The sequence below is a fragment of the Pinus tabuliformis genome, chromosome 6 (genome assembly GCF_031772625.1).
Source record: "Pinus tabuliformis cultivar Carrire ecotype Pingquan chromosome 6, CPIR1, whole genome shotgun sequence".
Taxonomy (NCBI): domain Eukaryota; kingdom Viridiplantae; phylum Streptophyta; class Pinopsida; order Pinales; family Pinaceae; genus Pinus; species Pinus tabuliformis.
Genome location: NC_142292.1, coordinates 523,636,262 through 523,656,681, shown reverse-complemented (window position 1 = coordinate 523,656,681; position 20,420 = coordinate 523,636,262).

Here is a 20,420-nt window from a genome sequence, read left to right as displayed (position 1 = left end):
TTCCAAGTCTTTATTTGAAACTTGACAATCAAAGGCATTCGGGGGCTGCAAATCTGGATATGAAAAGTCTTGAACAAGGTTTTCATTGCCCTCAAGATGGTCCAAATCAAGACTTGTTGACAGCTGATTTCTGATTGCATGGAAGTTGTCTCTGATGAACTGACATGAATCAAAACAAAAAGGCAAAGATCCTTCACTTACTTCAAAATTTGCTGCACTTTCCTCGTCATTGTCATAGCTGATATGCATCGGTTGATCACTATATTTGAGCTGCTGAAAGTGGACCTCTTCCTCCCACAAACTAGCTGCTGATTTGTCTATAAGATTAGCTTCTGTTTGGAGGACATAATTATCATCATACTAATCAAACTGAGGCAAATCATCAGTATAAAAGACATCATCAAGCATACATGTCATATCAACAGATCTCTCTTCTCCAAGATGATCTACAAAAAAATCATTATCAGATCTATGACAACTAGGATAAGAAACAAGATGTTTTGGATCAGCAGCTTGTTCTTCTTCAATCAGCGAGCCATGGGCTTGAACATTATTCTCATTCCTTGTGGTGATCCTTTGCATCATCTCTTCCACTACACTTACCAAAATATCAAGCTTTACCTCTAGAGATTTCGATTCCTCCAGATCTATGTTTTTCGTCTCTTCTTCTTTCAACCTTGCCCTTTGGATCAGCAAGTGAGCCTCTACATTTACTGCACTGTTCTGTATCTCTTCAAGTGTTGCAAGATTCCTTTCTCTCAGCTGAAACTCCATTTCCGGATCAAAGGCACCTGGATAGTGCAAGAGAGCAGATCTAGGAGGAGGTCTTATATCAACTGGCATTGAATAATAAACTTGATTAAATCTGGCTGAAAATTGTTGTACTGTCTCCCCTGGCAATCTTTTCAGCTGGTTATACTCTTCTATAATCAAGAAAAGGTTCTGTCCGATCACCCACCTGTTGAGGAAAACTTTGACGAACTGCTGGAAATCTGAGATGCTTGCATCAGGCAGGGTTTTGAACCAACTCTTCACTTTGCCTTGCAAAGAAAGAGAAAAAAGCCTAATACTAACATCCTCTTCATCAACTTCAAAAAGGTCAAGAAAAGACTCAACATTCTGCACATGTTGCTCAGCGTTGACATTCTTACTTTCACCATCAAACCTCGGCAAGTATAGATCATAGTTTTTAGGGAAAGCATGAAGAACAGAAGGTAAAACAAGAGGCTTATACCTATCTGGGATTATACAAGGTGTAGGAGTATATACAAGAGCTATGGGATCAGTTTTGTTTTCTTGAGGTTCATCAGTTTTAAGACGGTCATCACAAGATTCAGAAGAAAGGTCTTGATCAATCTCAAAGGCATGCAAATATTTGGTATTCACAATCTTCAAAGGGAAAGAATCAACTGCAGGACTGTGATCTTTTCTCAAATACAGTATACTTTGCAAAGCATTCTTGACATTCTCGGGAAAAGAGAAGAAATAATTTATAACAAAGAACAAAATGTCTTGGATGAAATTTCAACTTGAATACCTGATCTGTCCATATTGTCCTTTCATGTTTTTGTTGGTCAAGTTCATCCTCCAGTGGAGTCTTTGGATCTGATCTCGAAAATGATTTGGAATCACCAGGTGAATGATTTCAGCCTTTCCAGTGTCTGATCGTTGTCCACCATAAAAAATCAGATCTGAACTCGATACATGTACTGGGGCAATTAACAAGTTAGATGTCACGTTTTCAAGCTAGACCAGAGATTGACTGAAGCAGCGTTTATCTACTTGCGCTAATGCAAAGCAAAAGCGTTTCGAAGGCTACCTGACATAACTTCAGGCGCCGTCTGTAGCTTATAAAACAAATGACATCAACAAGAAAACCATTTCCTTCCCCAGTATGGTCGCCACTATGTTAGAGCCTAGATTTGTCTTAGGCTGAGAAGACAAGGTTCTAGGTCCACATCAAACCACGCTCAGCCTCGTAGCTAGCCCTACGAGGACAGGAGAGGGCTCTCTCCAGGTCGATCTCGGCAAAAGATAATCAATGTGGCTTGAGATGACTATAATAAAAGCTAATCTTAGGCTAGGTATTAAGTACAAGGGTTTGTTGTGAGTTTTTGAGAGTTTTGTGTTGGAAACAGGGAAAGGCAAATTGGGCTTGGGGATGAGGCAGAGTTTCTGCAGAGTTCTGATTTGGGCAAGGAAGGCAATTGTTTTGACGCTTTAAAGTGAGTGAAATGGATAGATCAGACTGGTGAGGAGCTAAGGAGAGCAAGAAAGTCTCAAGAATTCTCCTTAAATAGATGAAAACATGGAAATTTTAAACAAATTCAAAGGCAGAGCATAACAGTTAATGGATTCCACCTTAATCACTCATTTTTTCAAATTCAGAAGAAAAGAGAGGAAAATAATGATACACATAACACTAATGAACTTACAATTACTTAGAGAAGCACACCATCAAAACATAAAGCCACATGGATCCCAAACAGTGCTGCAAAACCCTGGTCTTTCCTTAGCCAAAAATGCAGAGATAGAATGTACAATGATATGCCAAAGCAATCCCAAGTGTCCAACCCTGAAAATGACTTAGAAATTACATAATATAGGCAAGCCAACCTATTCCCTTGCCTCTAGGGGTCGAGCTCATCATTCTAGGAGCTGTTTCAACCAATTCTAAACAAAGCACTAAAATCTAGGCAGTCAAAACAACTTGCCTCTATAAGGTAGGAAACTGATTCATTCATTAAATTTTGAATTTTTGATGAATGAATCCTCTAGAACAAGTAAATAAGTACCAAAATTACATCATGTTCACCCAATTACATCAAGATAAGTCAAAAATAACATCACAAAGAAAAACTAGTCAAACTGGCTGAATTTCTGAGCTGGAAGGTGGAAAATTGGTCAAAAAACCTCTGTGCGCTGCGCCAATTTCTGTGTGCATTGCGCCATTTCGATGGTCTTTCTGAGGCACTTTCTGAAGTCCAAATTGAGCCCAAGTGTGCTTTTTGGAAATCCCTACCCGTCTACTTTCCAACCCAAGTGGAATTTCTGAATTTGGTGCCAATTTACCCCTCCAAAACTTCAATCTCCCAAGACTGCTTCCTGTGTGTGAAAATAGGCGCAGAGAGGTCATTTTAGGGTGTTTTTGACCTCTTGAGGACTCAAAACTTGCCCAAACTTCTTGGCCATGCACCAATAGTCATGATTTTTCATGAAAAATCCAAAAATATAAACCTTTTTTCATTTGGAGCCTCCAATTGTAAGCGCGTGCCACGTGGCACGACGCACAGGGAGAAAAACCCTGTTTTTTGCACAAAAATTTACAAAAATGCCAAAAATGCCCCAAATTCCTTGAAATTTGGGCTGGAGCTTCTTCATTAAGTGTTATGCTGGGCTAAAGAGGCTTCGGCCAACATCTGAAGTCCTTCATCCACTTTTTTCCTCCTTAATGCTCTCTTCACCTTGATTCTCGTTTTGCACACCAAGTTCCAGGACAAGTAATGATATGTCTGCCACTTCTTTAAAGCCTCCTGGGTGCATGTTCCTCCGTGAGTGAGTCACTTTGGGTCTCCTCTTCATAGTCATATGAATGACCAGATGACATAACTGCTGTTATACAACTGCCTTGGAGAAATGGATGCTGGTGATAAAACTGTGTTGGACTGCTCTTTGTGATGTGATTGAATTCTGCCACCAAAGGGAAAAATGCAACAAGGGACTGTTAGGAAGAGGGAAATAGTAAGGGATTAGGAGCTATTGGGACTATAGGGATTAGGGAAATGTAGGAGGGTTTTGAGGGATTTGATGAATAGGGTTAGGAATTGTATAGGGTTAGGGTTTGGAGTTTTACATTTAGAAATTTAGGAAAGGGAATTTGGGATAGAGGTTTAGTAATTTTAGGGGATAGGGAACAATGAAATCAAGGGAAAAAATGGAATCAAGGAGAAACGAAAGTGATGGAAAAGAGTAAGCTTGGTGGCAAACAATTTTTGAAACCCTAAACAACACTCTTCACATGAAGATTTTAACATGGTAGGGTTTGAGATTTTGTTTTGGCATTCACCATTCATCAACCACCATAAATTGCATGAAACACTCCTTCAATAGCAAGGAATAGGGCTTAAATTACTTGCACACTAGAAGAGTTGAGTGATTTTGGCAATTTGAGGGAGTTTTTTGAGAGAAATCAAGCTTTTTAGCCTAGTGCGTCGTGCCAGTGTAAATTTACACTGGAAATTTTCTCCCAGTGCGCCGTGCCTTTTTCCAGGCGACTTTTGGAGGCCTTCCCAGTCTCCAAATTGGGTGCAGGATAGCTCCTTGGAAAGGTATTTGACTCTAATTTCCAGCCCAACTATAATTTTTCAATTTGGAGTTTATTTGCCCTGTCAAAAGTCAAATCTCCCAAGACTGGTCAAAATGGGCCAAATGAGGCTGCCTCAAGGCAGAGTGCTGTTGCAGTCAACTTTTGAATGCCTTCCTCAACTCCAAATTGAGCTCATGATAGCTCATTGGAAATATCGTTGTGTCGAGTTATCATTTTACTCATCAATCAAGTCATTTGGCTGACCAAGCAAGGAGAAAAGTTGATTTTCCCAAGGTCACTTCAGAGGTGCATCAATTCGCCTAAGGCAATTGTATTTTTGACATTTCTCTACAACAATGACACCTGTGTAAAAAGTGAAGGAGGTTTTTCTTCCTTGGCCTAGTTTGGACAAAACCCTCTCTCAGTGTTCCCAAATTCATCTTTTATTGCTCAAAAACATCATTTGAGTGAAACCTATCCCGATGTGTAGAACAAGAGATTTGTCGAAATGAAGCGAAATGAAGGGGATAAGGGGCTTCTAAATTCTTGGGAAAATTTTGGGAAGTAGGGAGGGATTCTAAGAAGTAGGGGAAAGTGGAATCTCAGAAATTGAGTGAGGGGAAGGGGTCCAAAAGGGCAAAACACAGGCCTAGCCTAGAGAATTGCCAAGTTGTAGCAAGAAACTAGGGTTTGTGCAAAAATGAGGAATTTGAGGGATCTCAGTGATGGGAAGTGTTTAAAAAGGTACATTAAGGATAGAGGAAGGTGTATGAACATCAGGATACAAGTTTTGCTGTTGATTTGACCGTCCAAGAGAAATTGCCTTCAAAACCCTAAGAGAGGGAAATGAACCTTGCCTAGGCGCAACTGAAGCATGAACAAGGTGTAAAATGACCCAGTGGAACTTGACATGATAAAGAAAACCCTTTGAATGATGGTAGACTCAGCTGAATGGTGACATGGAATGACATTTGGACAACTTTGGAAGGAGTAAAAGCAAACCCTAGACCTAATGCCTAGTGACCAAATTTTGCTTGAAGACTCACTGAAATGACAAAATTTGACCTTGAAACCTTAAAATCACTTTGTAAGAGCAAGTTTGATCACTGGAGGAAGGCTGGAAAGACTGACACTAACACTACATATTAAACCAATTAAGTTAAGGCTGTTATGTTGTGTAAATGTGGTGTCCTCATTACCATTGCTAAACAAAAACTTGGATGGAATTTTGAATTTATTGGTGTTACTATTTTATTTAACCAAGAAAATACTGTGATTGAATTCAATTTAGTAATGTCACATAGTGACTATTGGTTATACACATATGCGTAAAATGAAATGTCATTTTTCACGAATTAGAACTATGGTGAATGTCAATGATTAAGGTCCTATTCTCTTAACTGTTGTTTTGGAAAACATCTTCATGGAAACTATTTTTAAAGAGATGTCCTAATTTTATATGCTTACTCATAATGCATGAAAATCTATGTTCCTTCCCCTTATATCAGTTTTGCATTAATTTATATGTGTCATTTATGGATGTTTTGAGCTGGCGATCTTCTACGAAAGATCACTGTCATCTCTGTTTGGTTTTGTTTATGTGTAGGCTTTGGATCAAGATTAGATGAAATAGATCACTTGATTGGAGGAGAGGATTATTCATTAAGCCCAAAACCCTTCACTGAGCTACGTGGAGGAAGGGTAGTTGCTCATGCTTTATAGAATTATAAATTATATCGAAACTACATGCATGGCCATCTGTATTAGGGATTGTTACTAGATTGTATTATCCATTCTCTCTTGTTTTCTGGTGATCTCAATCAGGAATGAGATCGCAGAGAAATATCTCCTTGCATGTAAAATTCACAACAACAATGTTGCTAGTATCTGTGCACTGGTGTGTTATGTCCATTGTCATTTTTTTCTTTCCACTTCTTCTACCCTTCCTTGGAAACTTCTTGGTGCTCTTTCTACTTTGACACACTTGATTTCGTTTCTTTTGGCCTATGTTCTCCAAGTATTTAGCATATACACAAGCCTCATCTAATTATATAGGCTTAAGTAACATCAATTGTTTTTGTAGATGCATATGTAGATCCTCCAGATAAGTTAGGAGTACATATGGGATCTTTGGTGAGATATCTAGAATTATGGTCATCATTCCAAATTATGTGGTGTATTGCTATACACTTTACCTTTTTTTTTATTGAAACAATGTCACTCGATCCATTGGTTTTCTACATACTTGATAGGGTAAAACTATAAGTTTATGAGGGTTTTGAAATACTCCCACCTAGTCTAGAGGATATCCTTCCAACCTCAAGGTCTCAGTGTAGCTTTCCCACTAGGTTAGGTGATGGCCCTCTAATTCCAGCTGAGAAAATGAAATATTTTGTTCTTACTCTATATGATGAACACTAAAATAAACTTCCAATTGTTGTAACTAGTGATTTAAATTCACAACATTAATATCACTTTGATGCAGCTTTATGTAAAACTTTTCTTCCATTTTTAATAAGGACTATGAATGGTTCACAAAACTCATACTGGGTTGATCATTTGCAGGTTATTTCTCAGATTCCAACTCTAGTTCTTTCTGATCTGCTAATTTCCCCTTCGATCTAAAACCTGAGTTAAAAATTCCATATTCTCCCAATAGCTAGAGCTTATTGGTCAGGGCTACCATGAGGAGGCTCACATTAGGGTTTATATCTATGACTTGTGCCTATAGTTACACAAACCTCTCCTCTATGGGATCTTTATATTTATTCATAGATTCATCATCCATGACTATGAATTTCATCTTAACCTATATGGATCCCCTACAAATACCCACAACATCTCCAAAGAAACTTGGTATAATACCAATATGATTTGTAAACTGCAATGGATATTCTGCTAGATAGTTTGTCACAACATATCTAATGAAATTATACTTAAAATATGAAATATACACTATGAGGGTTTATTTCTCCATAAATTTTTGTATTTGTTAATTATTGTGTTATGCTTATGCACGCAATAGATAAAATATTTATAAAATAGAGAAAAACAAAATTGTTGGACACTTATTCCTCTATGGGTTGGTGTGGAATGTGAAGAGCCACCGGAGTCCAAGAGACCACTTGGAATATGAATCCAAGGGTCACACCATGTACTATAAATATATATCATGTCAATAATATATGCAATCTAAAGCTTATCATTTACATTAGTTGTTTGCATTCCATGTATGTTTAACATGGTATCAGAGCCTAGTTATCATGTGACCTGCTCAATCTAAGCGTTGGGTATCTTACTCTAATCCCTATCTAAGCATTGGGTTTCTTAGTCTGCATTGATTCCTGTTATTCATGGTACTATTTCTGGTACTCTTTATGGACGCAGAGATTTTCAATTATGTAATATCGCTACACTGGCGGAGCCTATTTTTGTCAGCATATAGGGCATTGTTTGGCAATGAAAATCTACCCTCTATCTCTTAGAACTGTTACTTGTGATCTTGCATGACCATTTCATTACCAGGCATAACCGTTACTTGTGATCTTGCATGAACCGTTACTTGTTGATTTGTTGATTGTTCAGTTTCTCCTGAATTTTCTATTCTCTAGAGCTTTGTGGTAAGCATTGTGGTAAACTCAGTTATGTTCATTGTTAATGCCTAGCCCTCCATACAACACTTCTCTCATACAGTCAGAAATTCATCGTTGAAGCTCCAACGTTGTTCGTATGCCGTATCGGTTGCCCAACGATCGAACATCGTTTGTTGGATTATATTTGTTGATTCATTTATGCGTTGAAACACAATGGTTATGCATTGAAGTACAGACTTCATTTAGGCGTTATAAAGACTCCCTAAGTTATCTACTTGCCTCAACTCCTCTGTTTTGCATTTTTCTATGGTCGTTGTTCTAATACATATATACAATACACCGTTGTGTATTGTCCTCATGGTTAAGATCGACAAGTATTTGTGTCTCTAGCTTAATTCATGGCCAACAATGTTAGTCAAATACTCGCTGGCATCCTCTAGAGCAACGAGTTCACAATATGAGATGAGTCCCGTAATCAAATCATAATCCAAATGCAACCCAGATTCCACTTTGCTTCAAGGTGGGTGCTCAAAATTCCTTCTTATTTCTAGAAATCCTATTTTTGGGCATTTCTCTACCATCTACTTAGCTAAGTAGAGATTCTTGGCATAAAAGGCTTACAAAGTACATAAACACTTTCACATTCTTTTTTATGGCCTTTCCAATCCCCAGTCTACGCTCAAACTCATTCTTGCTGACTCTTCATCATCTGTGCATTCACTCGTCGTCCAGGAACACAAGTGTGTACACTAGTTGTGAATGCATTGAACATTCTTGTGAAATTCGTTGAAACAATGCATTAAATCTATGATAATACGCACTATGTTTGCTTGGTTTACTTTCTTGGGCCGAAGCAACGTTTCAATGCATTCCCTTCTATTATTACATTAAATGGAGCAGTGAATGGTTCAAACATTTGTGGTTCATTGATTTTGTTGTCTTCAGCAATTGTGTCAGATTCGAACTACACTCAGTTGCAGTTGGAAATGCAATTTTAATTTGATACCCTCTGTTTCATAAGGATTGGAATATGCTCAGTCACATCTGGAAATGTTGGCTGCTAAGCAATTATTTCAGGTGGATGCTTAATGAAAACACTAGTCGCTGACCGATAATTTGCATCCTCTCATTGTGTAGGGTCGTTCATTCATAATTTCCATAGATTCACATGCCAAATGGCGTCAGATGAATTGTTTTAACGTTGTGCTAGAATATTTTACAGCAAATAAACATATATAGTGGAAATTCACACTCAAGAATCAATCTGATTTATCTATGTCATATAATTTCTTGTAGAAAATGGTGTTCTTTTAGTTGAACCGATAAATTCACAACCTAGTTGTAGATCCAGTGAAAGCCTCAAGGCATTTGTATATTCTGCAATGGCAAGTGAAGTCACTTCATAGGGCAAAGTGCTAATTATGTCTCTTGGACTGGTGAGAGAGTGTTTTTAGGGCGCTGATGTTGGACAAAATTGCACTAGTTAAAGAGTTTTTGTCAAGCCTCCTATATCTGAACATAGAAAATAGGGTGGAATTGCAAGAAAATTTTAAGTTTTTAAATGGATCAAATTGACAATGTATTAGAGTTATTGAAAACTCTAATCATGTCTATTGTTGAAAACACCGTTAAAATAAATAAGGACACTATTTATGATATTCAAATTTGTCTTCAACGTGCACAAGAACAAATTGATTTTCGCAACTTGAATCTCAATTGCAACAGGAAGAATTACAGCAGTGGAGTCATCGTTCTGAACCTGTTTCTATTCATAACATTGAAACATGCTTCCATAAACAACAAGTGAATAATGTTACAGTTGATTCAGATCCAGTACCCATTGAAGCAACAAAATTGCATGGAGAAGTAGAAATTCAGTTTGCACTTCCCAAGCCAATTATCAGACCTTGGGAAGAGCTAGTCAACAACAAGAATAAAACAGCTCTTGAATATGAAAAGGATATGTCCTTTCATATTCCAGACTATTCCAAGCCCATTCAATTTCAAAGTGTTGGATTTATTCATGAAAACTCACCTTCAGCTGTTCCAGATTCTGCTCCTCCACATTCGCAGCCAAAAGTTGTTAAATGCCAACACTATGACCGAGTTGTCTATATGAAAGATCATTGTTTTTATCTTCATCCATGTGAGAACTGTCATAAAACCACTCATTGTTCAAACATATGCTTCAAAAATAAGCCTCCTGCAAGAACAAAGATTCATCTTGGATGTATCACTTCTTGGCAATGGGCATCAACAACCAAGAAGATATTTTAGTCATATGTCATAACTTGTTCTAGAGTATTGAACAATCTTGCAATTGAGTTTTCTCCATCATCTCACCTTGCATCTGACAGGGGGGAAGTGATGTTCATCTACAAGCTTCAAAGCCACATCAAGCGAACATGAGCCACAACTTGCCATACCAAATTCAAAGTTGTAGCCATAGAGAAAGATGCCCTTGAGCATGCCTTCAGTTGGTGATGCCTCTTCAAAGAATTGGGGACACTTCCTCTAGCAGAAGACTTCAACTTGTTTCCATTTTTGGAAGAGTTACAGGAAATACATTAAGCATTCCAGAGTTGGTGGTCATCCTTAAAGCATCACGGGTTGAGACCTCCATTTTTAGGTTGAGGTTCTCCATTTTTATGCGAGGTGAGACCTCCCTTTCAAGGTTGAAGGTTTCACTCTTCAAAACATGAGGAGCAATTCCTCTAGCATAAGGCCTCAGCTTCATGCCAGATTTGGAAGAGTTCTGGGAACTTCACTAAGCATTCCAACGTTGGTGGTCATCCTTAAACCACCCCCCTTATACCAACAGTTCAGAGAGCACATTCAACCTAGTGTTGCCATGCATTTTTGCACATTTTATATTACAACTCTCTTCTTGGACTCATACATACCCCTTTGGATTAAGGGGGGGAATGCTGGACACCTAATCCTTTATGGGTTGGTGTGGAATGTGAATAACCACCAGAGTCCAAGAGACCACTTGGAATATGAATCCAAGGGTCACACCATGTACTATAAATATATATCAAGTCAATAATATCTGCAATCTAATGCTTATCATTTATATTAGCTGTTTCCATTCCATGTATGTTTAACAAAAATAAAACTCATAAACTACAAATTAACACAAGATATAACCTGTGAAATCCTTTCAAGAGAAAACCCAACTAAAAGGTGAGGTAACTTTGCTCTCTTTCTCTGAATGGGAAATGGATGTAAGTACAAAGATGTGAGACTTGTGGCCCGTGGGATACTACAATGCACAATCCCTCTCTATTCTCTCCATATCCACTCTCAACTACTTTTCTCATCTATAGAACAAAATGATCTCAAATAGAGTAGAAGCCCTTTTCCTCTTAGTGGCCTAGTTATAACATAACTCGATATCCTAATGGTGGTTAAGTTTGACTCCTTTAACTCTTAATTAGAGTTAAAATATTGACTCTTTTATAGCCTTATTCATCATGGTCACATGGATAACCCTTTTTCTATGAATAATCGGTGTTGGAGTGGCATTCTCTCAAATCATGATGGTTAAAATAAGAAGGTCAACTTCTTAGTGGCATAACTCTTGCATACAGACTCTAATTGAGGAAATTATTACATTATTGGAAAGATAAATATGTATAGAATAGTGATGAAAGGTGATTCACTTAAGAGGAAGAATTTGACCCCTAAAAAAATTCCATTTGATGCCTCAAATTGCTTCTAGAAGTTTTCAGACCACAACTTGGCAAATTGGGGCCCGCTAGCAAAAACGGTTATGTGATTTGACTCCTCAAATTTTTCCACTCCAAAATTATCAATATCGATGAAAAATAATATAATGATCCAATATGGATCATCATACATCTATCATAGCAACATTATAATAATTTATCTATTGTTTTATATAATTGAATCCATTTTTCCATAATTAGAAATCCAACAATATTACATCATGAAAAATATAAATAGGGACTTAGTATAATTTGTTGGCTAGGTCAAAAAAGGGCATCACAAGTGGTCAAAAAGTACATGGAAGTCTCAACATTAAGTCTTTGCATCCTCATAGGTAGTACACACTAGGCTATACTTGTTCCATTGGACCTTAACTTGATCCACCAAATGACAGTTAAGATGTTAAAATCTATGACTCAATATGTAATGATTCAACCATAACGGTTTCAACACATGTTACCTAAAATTGCATCCAACTGAGTTGGTGAAATCCATCAGTAACATAATGTCGCAGAATGAATACATGAAAAAAAACATGAGTTTTATGTAAGTCTGATAACGGTGAAAGATGATAGGAAACTGTTCTAATTTTCTCTTGATCTTAAAGGGTCCTATAAATCAAGATGACAAATTTATCCATTTTTCAAACCAAATGGTACTCTTATATGGTTGGGTAAAAATGAAAAATTGGTCCACCAACTCATAATTTTGATTAATCCTATGTGTATAAACATATCTCTTCTTTCTATCATGTGCTTCCTTCAAGCATTTTTTAATATGAATCACCTGATCCTCCATTTCTTATACCAATTTAGGCCTTACTATTATTTTTTCCTCCAAAATTTTCCAACTCAGTGGTTTCCTGCATGGCCTCCCATATAAAGCTTGATAAGGAGGCATCCTGATTAAACTTTGGTAACTGTAATTATATGCGAACTCTACCAATGGTAGGCAATTTGGCCATTGAGTTTGGTTATCCATAACATATATTCTTAACATGTCATCGATAAAATGATTTAATGTTTCATTATTTTCATCTACTTTTGGATGATATGTAATGCTCAAGTTAAACTTAGTTCATAATGTTGACTGTAAACTTGTCAAAAACCTAGATGTAAACTGAATGTCTCTATCATAAATGATCTTTGTGGGTAACACATTAGTTGGATAACTTCACTTATAAATACTTCTACCACATTGGTGATGTCATAATTTTCTATCATTGGGATGAAATGGGCATTTTTATTCAAACTATTAACTATAACCAAGATGGAATTGTTCCTTTGTGATGTGAGTGAAAAACCTATGAAAATATCCAAAAATATGACCTCCCACTTAGACATCAGAATTTCATGTGATTTTAGGAGTCCTATTGGGTGATCATGGTCAACCTTAACTTTTTGACAATCAAAATAGTTGGAAACAAACAAAACCATGTCATTCTTCATGTCTTCCCAAAAGAAAACTTCTACATGTCTACATACATCTTGATCACACCCAAATGTGCACAGTAAAATGCTTTATGGGACTCCTTTATATATTCTCCTTCTTAGGGATATACATCCTTCCTTGAAATTTCAATAGTCCATTTCATTCAAGGATATCACCCTCAAAGTTTGGTTCTGATTGCTTCCCATTCTAGTGTGCTGATGTAACCTTCAAATACCAATTATTTCCAAGGCATTTTTTTGTCATACGCTCCGTCAAATTGACCCTCAATGATATTAGGAAGAACATCTATGGTTTTTTTTTTAATACATAGGCCATCGCATTCTCCCTTCCCTTAATGTATGAAACCAAAAAATCATACTCAATCATCAATTCACTCCATTATTGTCTTTGTCTAAAATTTAGATCCCTTTGAGAGAATACATTTTTTAGCCTTTTGTGATCAATATTTAACTCAAAGATTATCTTGGCGAAGTAACGCCTCCAAAGGTTCAGAACTTCTATCAATGTTGTTAACTCTAGGTGATGGGAAGAATAAATCTCTTCATGTTTCTTCACATTATTAGATGCATAAGCTATTATTATCCCTTATTGAATTAACACATCTCTTAATTCTTACTTCAAAGCATCCATACAAAATATGATTCCCTTTTCCATGTCGAGCACTCAAAGGATCAATTCAATAGTTACTAATCTCTTTAGGTCAATGAATGTAGTGTTGCAATCATTTGTTCATTTGTACCTAACTCCTTTGCACTGTAATATGGTGATAGGTTTTTCAATATTAAAAAATCATTTAGAAATCTATGATAATAACCTACTAGCCCCATGAAGCTTCACACATCATGGTCATTTTTTTGACACTGACCTATCCATTATTGCCTTCAACTTTTCTGCATCCACGAAAATCTCTTCCTCTAAGATTATGTGGCCAAGATAATGAATCTCCCCTGAAACAAAATAGCATTTTGACAATTTTCCATACAACTTACTTTCTGTTAAGAATTCCAACACTATTCAAAAGTGCTCTTCATGTTACCTTTCATTCTTGGAATATGCAAAAATTTCATCCAGAAAGACCTAGAAAAATTGGTCTAGATACTTCCAGAACATGTCATTAGTGAGGCTCATGAACACTAGTAGTGCATTTGTCAAATGAAATGACACCACTATCAACTCATACTACCAAAACTAAGTTTTAAAGACAAGTTTTGGGTGTCACCTACCTTAATATTTAACTAGTGATATCTAGATTGTGGATTGATTTTTGAGAAACCCACTACCCCCTTCTTTTGATCAAAGAGGCCATCTATTCTAGGTATCAGGTACCTATTCTTCACTATGTTTAGATTCATTTTTTTGTAATCTATGCACAATCTCAGGGAACCATCCTTCTTCTTATTGCACTCTAAGGTGAAATATTAGGCTTAATAAGTCCCAATTCAACAAGGTAAATCACTTCAATCATCAATTATCATTCTCACTTTGTGCTTTAGGGGGAAATCTGTTATAGGCCATTTTTCCGCATCTGGTCAATAGGCCTGCAAACCAGATCAATCCATATCCGTGAACACCTTGTCATCATCCCTACACAAAGCCCTGAGCATGACCCTTTCAAATCCTTGAGTTTTTGGGTCTGACTGCTTCAAATCAGTGCTTTTAAGGCCCAACGTACCCTACCCCTTTAGAGAGATGTGCTAAAAAATAGATTTCTCCATGATGTAACAACGCTAATTAGGAACAACTTGTCCCTTGTTGGGGGTGCACCGATTCTAGAAATTCGAGAAAAATAAAAAGAATCTAGAAGCTTCCTCTTCCGAAAGCTTCCAGGGGTTGTTTTAACCATTTACCTTGGATAAGAAGTTTGAATCCTATCTAATCCTATCTTGGAGATCTCACCTCTTAATATCCATTAAGATCATCCTCCCACCTTAAGTGGATCTCGAGCTTAGATTGGTAAATGGATAAGAATTCCTAAACTACCACACTCTCCTATATATTTACTGCCATCTACAACATCAAGGTTAACTTTTGGAGATTGATCATGCTCTCATTTTACTGCCTTGAATTTAAGAGATTTGTCATCTTCATGCATTAGGGTGACATTGTGGTGTGCTTTGTGAAAAGGAAGGACAAGTAAACTTGGGGAGATGTCTACAAGACCAACACTATCTTTGGTTGTAATCTCTCTCCTATTTATTTTAATACAAAGAGTATATTGTTTTCCTATGTGTTGTGTTATGTTTACATTCATATATTTCAATGCCCCGCTAATTCATTGAATAGATTACTTGGATTATGCTACGTATATTTTGTAGATCCTTGGCTTCTTTTGGTTGAATGTGTAGGTTCTAATTATAGCAATTAGAGATATGATTGAGGCTTACAAGCCGAGAGGAAAGTAAATCTTGCAATGGATTCCAAGTAGTCCTTTTTCCATCTTTTAATCTCTCTAAGGAAAACTTTTATTATTTTCTTTATGTTTTTCTAGACCTGTCCAATAGGTCTAGGGAAGATACTTTTGTCCACAATTGTAAATTCTACAAAAAAATACCAATCTAAAGTATTTTATGAGGAAGTTTTTAACTACCCTACCTACGACAAGGAGCTATATGCCTTGGTGTAAGATGTGAAGAAGTAGAAATACTCTCTAATGGGAAAGGTGATAACAATACACATAGATCACTAGCCACTATAGTACCTACAAGCCCACGGTAAGATACAATAGACCAAACATTACAAAATGATGGGGTTTCTACAACAATTTCATTTAGTGATCAAGTATAAGAATGATAACACAAACAATTTGGCTGACATGCTTTCAAGGCCACCAACATCAAAGTTCACAACATTGGGAAATCTTATGTGCATGGATCTAGTCACCCATGATGCATAAAAATAGGCATATTCAGAAGATGAGTACTTCAAGGAGGTGTTTTAGCAGTTGCATAGCCAGATTCATGTGCACGATGGTGAGAACATAATTTACTACTATCTACAAGATGAGTTACTCTACAAGGTGGATAAGTTATGTGTCCCTAAAGTAAATGATTGCAACTAATTATAGAGGCTTACACATCAAAGGTTGTAGGGAAATTTGGTGTAGGGGATATAGTAGCCAACTTGCAAAGGTATGGGTATTGGCCCAAGATGCAAGATCAAGTAGCTAAGTTCATAAGAGGATTCATAATTTGTTGTACTAGAAAGCCTACTAATATGAAATAAGGTCTATATCACATCTTACTTGTACCCACTCGAACTTGGGAAATAATTTCCATGGAATTTGTGGGAGTTTCACCATCAACCAGTAAGGGACATGAATAATTATTGATGGTAGTTGACAGGTTCAATAAGATGTGTGTCTTAATGAACTATAAAAAGACCATCAAAAAGTAAGAATCATAAACGCTTTCTTTGGGCAGGTGTAGCTACAGTTTGGGATACCAAGGAGCATCATTTCAGATAGGGGCACGAGATATCTCAATGCATTCTAGGTTACGTTTTGGGAGAATATGGACATGAAGTTGAAGAGGTCTACAACATTCCATCCATAAATAGATTGGTAGAAAAAAGTAATCAACAAGACTTTGGAGTAGGCTTTGAGGGGTAACAATCAAAAGAATCTGAAGAATTGAGATTAAAATATAGTATATATGAAGTAGTCTTATAATAGAGTAGTCCACACTTCTATTTGTAAGTCCACATTTGAAACTTGTTTTGGATATTTTCGACCTTCACCTTTGGATATTGCATATGGACAACAAGGATGATTGAGGGATGATCTTATAGGGGATGCCTTAAGGGAAGAAAAAATTGTTGAGAAGATTAGGCGGATCCATCTACAGGTATAGGAGACACTACAAAATTCATAGGAAAAATATAAGTCTAGGCATGATCAACATAAAACAAAGAAGTCCTTCAAGGTGAGAGGCAAAGTATGGTTACAATTGAAAAAGGATAGACTATAAGGTCTTGGGAAGAAAATCAAATATCTATGACATGGTCTCTTTGAGATACTAGAAAAGGCGGGAGATAATTCCTATAGACTTAGTCTACATCCATACGTGCATATTTACTGAGTGGTGAATGTAGATAATCTAAAACTCTATGAACCTTCCATGCTAGATCAGGAAGAGGAACAAGTCCTACCATCTTTAGAGGATTTGGCACCAAATTCTTAAGAAACATTAATAATGGATATATTTTTGTAGAAGAAGTTCATAAATATAAGATAGGGCTAGCATGGCCTTTGGTAGATTGGATTTAAAGGACAACTTCCAAGAAAATCTAAATGGTACACTCGAGAGAAGGTGGAGGAAAAATTTCATCACCTCATTCAGTAGAATCTTTTTGGGGACCAAAAGCCTCCCAAAATATGGAGGTGTGATCCAGATTGGATCATTAAATTATTTTTCATCCATCTTTATGCTTTTAGTGTGGGAAAGGTGGAGTAATGATCTCACATGACCATTTTTACTGGTGCCCCAGTTTGGAAAATTAGGTTTAGAAACTATCCAGGAGAAGTTTGGGGCATCAAATGAATTTTTTTGGAGTAAGACTTTGTCGCTTGAGTGAAAACCTTCTTTTCCTATTTTACACAAAATATATTTCCATCAATGCAAGAATCATCTCAATTAGAGTCTTCATGCAAAATTTATGCCACTCAGAAGTTAGCCTTCTTATTTTAACAACCATAATTCAAGAGGATGCCATGTCAACCCCCATTATTCATGGAAAAGAGGCTAGCCATGTGATCATGATGAAGAAAACTCTAGAGGAGTCAATATTGTAGCTCTAGTTAAGAGTTAAAGGAATCAAACCTCACCACTAGTGGACTCTATGGTTATGTTATAACGAGGTCACTAGGAAGAAAAGGGTTTTTGTCAAGTGTATCTTTTTTCCATAGATGAGTAGAGTAGCCAAGAGGGATAGGGAGAGAGCACACTAAGAGGATTTATGCATTGTAGTAGTCCACTAGAAATAGACCTTACTTCTTTTTACTTGCATCAATTTTCTATTTAGAGAAAGAGATCAAAGCATCTTCACCTTCCAGCTAGGTTTTCTCTTGAAAGGGTTTCCTAGGATATATATTATTTTAAATGTGGATTTTGAGTTTTTATTTCATTATTTTTTATTATTTGTATAAGTATAATTTGCATGCATACAAAATAAACATAAATTAATAGTTAAGAAAATCTGAGAAATAAACTTGCAATGTGTAGATTTCATATATTCTAATCTATTTTAATAAATCAATTGTAACCAATTGTCCAATGAAATATCCACGGTAGCTTATAAACCATCCTAAATATTAGAATATAATAATGCAAATTGTAAACAACATAAAAATGCATGTTCATCCATCATATATTTAAGTAGCTTTTATAATTCAAGTAAGACATAAATGTTAATGTAGACGTACAAAATGTTAAAATTTGGTATTTATGTTTCTTCTACTCATTTATCTTTATAGTTAAAGCTATTAATATAAATATAATAAAACAAATTTCAAGTAATAGTGGTTTTTTAAAATCAATTTCATAATTTTAAAAAATATTAAAGAAGAAAAAGATGCTTTTATGTTATTTTGTGGTTATTTCACATCAATTCCTATGAGGTGTCTATTGTTTGAAAATCTTAAAACAAATTTCAAGTAATAGTGGTTTTTAAAAATTAATTTCATAATTAAAAAAAAAATTAAAAAGAAGATGCTTCCGTGTTATTTTGTGGTTATTTCAAATCAATTCCTATGAGGTGTTTATTGATTGAAATTTTCTAAAAAAAAATGAATTCTCTAAGTTTAAAGAATTATAGATCAATGGTTACATCTTTATTAAAATAATTTTATATTATAGTATTTAGAAAAGAGTTATATATCTATGGTTTATCAATATAATTTTAAAATTTTTGGTATATATATATTGTTAATATTTCATTGTACTAAGTATTGAAACAGTTTTAAAAAACCAAATCCTCATATTCCAATTAGGGGTAATTGGTACATAAACTCCATTATAAACATAGAAATTCTTAATCTAAAATCCCAATGTTATGTTTCACTACAATGAATTGGAATACCTAAATATTATGTTCCATTACTAATATTGGATTGGAATGCCAAAGTACTCATAGACATGGTCAACCTAAGACACTTTGCCAAATATTTTTAATATGTTTTGGGTGATAGATCCAAATCTATGCTCACTTGTCCAAATTGTGGATCCAATTATTGTTACAATTACCCAAGTCGCATTGCACAATATAGCATCTTATAAAGAGAAGAAGCATCATGGATATTTAGATAGTTTTTATTCTGAAATAATAAAATAAACTAAAGATTAACCAAGAGAATATATTCACCATTTGTGTACAATGAAATCCTAAACATTGATAATATCTCATATTTCCAATATGTGGTTCACTTATCAACCATTTGTCCATACTAGATGGATAATTGATACGTGGTTTTCAAATGACTTTCATTATAACAATAGAGAATTACCACAATACTTTTTCCTCTATACTCTTTGAGGAAACTACATGTAGAGTTTGTTTTGGGAGAAACTGTTAACTGAATTCATCACTTAGCATTGGTTTGGGGATGTCACAAAATGAACTTAATGCAAGGCGCTAATATTCCAGCCAATATCTCCATTTCTTATGCCTTTACGTAAGGCACAATTCCTGCGTTTAACCCAATTTCTTCTACAAACGTAACGAGCATTACTTCGGTTAACAAGGACAAGCTATTTCCCTTTAACTTTTAGTAATGGTTCGATGTTGAGGTAAATCTTCTCGGAATTCTAAGAGCACACCCCTTTAGTTTAAATAGGTGTTACATCTCTTTGTTAATGGTTGATCTTTTAATATCAGTTTATTTGAATAACAAAGGAAATGCTGGAAAGTGAAACCTCGTCATGATTTCTATATAACCATATATTTCTTCTTAAACATTTATCTAAAGAAACCGAGACTTAACAACCAAGAATAACACAAATTAAACAACAAAGAAAAAAAATGAGACTAAACAACCAAGAATAACACAAATTAAACAGCAAAAAAGAAATTGTAATAGAATATTTACTCAATAAACAGGGCACCACAATACATGAAAACATAGATTAACTAATGATAATATGAATGAAATAAATTAACTAATGATAATTACGTCGTAAGGCGTTTTTTTAAATAACTTCCCAAATGTCATGTGTACCATCTAAGGCGTTTTTTTAAATAACTTCCCAGATGTCATTGCACAAGTGTGTACCATCAACAATACATGAAAACATAGATTAACTAATGATAATATGAATGAAATAAATTAACTAATGATAATTACG